Below are 3,959 nucleotides of genomic sequence, written 5' to 3'. Positions count from 1 at the left end.
CAGGTAGGGTAAAAAGGTAAGCTAAGCCCTAGGTTTATCCGTCCTTTTGAGATATTAGAAAGGACTGGATCTGTGACCTATAGAATCGGGCAATGCCCAAATTTGTCTACATTACATAATATCTTTCATGTATCCATACTACGGAAGTATACCCTAGATCCTTCGCACGTACTGGCTCATGAAACTCTCTTCTTGAGAGATGACCTAACGTATAATGAAGACTCGATTCAAATAATAGACAAGAAAGTCAAAAGATTGAGAAACAAGGAAATCGCTCTTGTTAAGGTCCTATGGAAGAATCATAGAGTAGAAGAAGCCACTTGGGAAACAGAAGGCAAATAAGAACCTTGTACCCTGACCTATTTTAGAATAAGCACTTTCGATGACCGAAAGTTTTCAAAGGAGAGGAAAATTTGCAACACTCAAGGTCTCCAATAAGAGACGTGTATAATCCCTACTAAGTTTTATCTAGAAGCAAATAACAAGTAGAATTGAAAAAACATTGAGAAAATGGTACTTTTTCTAATTTTTATAAACTTCCCGAATCATTAACTGTTTTATAGAATAATAATTACAAGGTGCTTATAAAAGGAAGGCTCCGATCCGAGAAGACATTTCTGGCAGAAGATTCAGAAAAATCAAGAATGAGATTATAGAAATTCTGGATGTTTCAATGGTAGTGGAAAATCTGTCTATAAATTATGAATTAGGGTAGACTATTAGGGGCAAGAAGCAAGCTTAATCGAGTACCCAATCGAGAGACACAAGTTTTTTGTTTTGGGGTATCGTGTTCATGGGTTTACCTCAAATTCGAGAACTATAGTCCACTATTCATTTCCAAACTTGTTCCTGCACCTTCTAAATAAGTTTACCCATAAGTTTGGTGAAGGAAAGAGGTCCTCAAAGTGCTAGTAGGTTTTCACACGAATCAGTTCATGTTAGGTTACCCTCTAATGTTTTCCTAAGCTAAGACCTCAACTCCTAAAGCCTAACCCAAGACATTATGTATAAACCTAGGTTCATCAATAATCCATGTACCAAGTACCTAGAACTATGTGAATAATATGCTAAATAAGTTGCTAGGATCCATACCCATAAATAACCATTATCTGCCATTACGATGTGTACTAAAAGGCCCCTATTCCTCTTTAGGTAGGATATCCTGCAATATGTATCATGAGTTGGATGTTATAATAGGCCTACCTTTTCCATCAGCTGAACGAGATGTCCTGCACCACGATTTACCAGTAGGATTACATGATTATGACGACACCACTCATGTGTTCATGGGGAGAAAATTGAAGGTTGTTTTAGGGGAAGGTTTTCAAGATCAGTATATGATACATGACACGATGATCTCTTAGCTACAAGATCCTGTAAACATAACAAGAAGTAATATCTTAGCTTAAGGTCGCGATTAAGACCCTATTAGTAGGCTACTTACTAAGTTTTACTCATTCCACGTTATCATTTTTTTTTCAAGTAACTAAGAGTTGGTCGTGGATGAGAGCACACATTGGAGTGTGGCCATGGACTAACCTCTGTTTTTAAAATAGTATTTTTTGTTCTTCTTTTGAGTATGCTTCTTATTTTGTGTTTGTAACGAGTATGTATATGTAACACCCCAAACATGAAGAAAATTATCTTCCATAAGAATAAGCCACTCATGAAAGACCCAAAGGATAGAAAGGAAAAAAATTAAAGTTTTAAGCAAGAACATGGGACTTAGTCAATTGAGTACCCTAACAAGTGATTTCAAGTAGTTAAAAGGCGTTTTAAAAAGGATTGGAAAGGAAAAAGTAAATGAAAAGGGCAAAAAAGTCATTTTATCAATTATAAAAAATCTTTCCCGATTTGTAATTCCTTATCTAGAAGGAATCTCAAGATTCAAAATAAGGGGGAAATGATCAAAAAGCAATGAGGAATTTGTAGAAAAATTATGGATTTTTTTTCGAGAAAAATAATAATAAAATATTCGAAAAGTGGTAAATTACCAAAATACCCCTGAAAGAATAGATACTTAGAGAAATGCCACTCTAATTAGAATCAGAGCATCTAATGTGACCATTTGAGCAAAATCCTTCAAACTCAAATCTCAACTGTTAGATCTCCTCCAAAATTTGATATGATCTAGAACGAACATGCACGGATCATCACATCCAACGACTAGTATTTAAAGCCAAGGTCGGTAAGGCTATGATCGGAGTTGATATCTCCGAAAAATTATCTAGAGAGTTCGATCTCTAAATAATGAAGATTCTAGAGCTCTCAATGTCGGTTTAAGCTCCTCCTATAAAGTCTGAAGTAGGAGCAACATTATGAAATAAGAATCGAGAAAGGTTGATCCCCCAATCGAAGGCAATAAGCGTTTAGATTATGGGTCTCCTACTCTCAGATTTCTTCCAAATTCGAGAGCAATCGTTTAATAAAGCATGAATTGCACGAAAGTTTATGAAATGCTTATAGACTCCAACTCTGAGTACTATTAATGCAATTATGTTTCATATGAGTTTGTCATAAATGAAACTAAGGTGCATTCAATACAACTTTATTTTCTTGTCATATGAGACAAAATAGAAAAATTAAATCAAACAAACTGATGAACTAAACCGAATCAATCCAATCCAAATTGATTAGTTTGTTTCTTTTGTTGGGTTGTTTGATAACCCTTTTATATTATAACAATTCAACTTTTCATGAGAGAAAAATATATTTAAGTAGAAGTTAAAAATATTGGGTGTTCAAGAAAAGACATTTAGTTTAGTGGTATGATTCTCACTTGTGGTGCAATTTGAGTTCAATTCTTGAAATGCCCTTATGTCTAATTCCTTTTTTATCGTTGGACTTCATATTCGACATCAACCTAACTTCATATTCAACATTTTATACTTACCATCATGCTCTTAATACAATATCCCATCCCAAGGCTTTATTCTCCAAGACACATTCTACCTCTGAGAGTGAGAGGTCTGGGAGTGAGAGGTCTCGAGTTTGATTCTCAAAATATTCCCCTTCAAGAGATTGTAGTATGGGGATGTAGCTCAGATAGTAGAGCGCTCACTTCTAATGTGGATACGACATAATGAGCAGGGATAGTTTTTTCATGTCACTATTATTGAAAATTACTTCTTTTCAATTTTTCCTTATTCATGACATGTTGAGTAGTGATATTTCTTCATTTTCAATATTTCCTTATTTATGACATAATATGCATATATACTTTTTCATTTTCACAATTATTGATGAAGGGACGTTTAGGGTTTTTTGATGTAAAAATCGTAGGGATGTAGTTCGAATGGTATAGCGTTCATTTCCCATGTGGAAAGTATGAGGCTCAATACCTTGCATCTTCAATTGAATCGATTATTAAATATATTATTTCTTTTCAATTTTTTCTTATTTAGGACATAATGAGCTGGGATAGTTTTTCATTTTCACTATGACGAGATGCATAGGACTTTGTGACATAAGAATTGTGGGGATATCTAAACTATTTGTTATTAATATTTTGATATTTTTTTATTTTCACTATTATTGATGATGGGACATTAATAGGGTTTTATGATGTAAGAATCTTGGGGATGTAGCTTAGATGGTAGAGCACTCGCTTTGCATGTGAGAGGTACGGGGATCGATACCCCGCATCTCCAAAAATAAGATTATCTATTATTAAATATATTGTTTCTTTTCAAATTTTTCCTTATTCATGACCTGTTGTGTAGCAATATTTCTTCATTTTCACTATTATTGATGATGAAAAATTTAGGGTTTTGTGATGCAAAAATTGTGGGGATGGTACGGGGATCGATACCCCGCATCTCCAAAAGAAAGAAATGATTTTTTTCAGTATGAGTTAATTTAACATGTTATGTATAAGGTGGGTAGAGGAGAGAAAAAAAAAAGATAGCATGTTATGTATAAGGTGGGTAGAGGAGAGAAAAAGAAAAGATACTTATATA

At 34.0% G+C, this 3,959-nt stretch overlaps 1 non-coding gene across 1 annotated transcript; it reads left to right on the top strand.

Moving 5' to 3' along the window:
* Nucleotides 1-3,577: 3,577 nt before the first annotated feature.
* Nucleotides 3,578-3,650, top strand: TRNAA-UGC. The gene has a single exon. It is a non-coding gene; the product is annotated as a tRNA-Ala (tRNA).
* The last annotated feature ends 309 nt before the right edge of the window (nt 3,651-3,959 follow it).

The sequence above is a fragment of the Cucurbita maxima genome, unplaced genomic scaffold (genome assembly GCF_002738345.1).
Source record: "Cucurbita maxima cultivar Rimu unplaced genomic scaffold, Cmax_1.0 Cma_Scf00100, whole genome shotgun sequence".
Lineage (NCBI taxonomy): Eukaryota > Viridiplantae > Streptophyta > Magnoliopsida > Cucurbitales > Cucurbitaceae > Cucurbita > Cucurbita maxima.
This window is presented reverse-complemented; position numbering and strand designations above follow the sequence as displayed.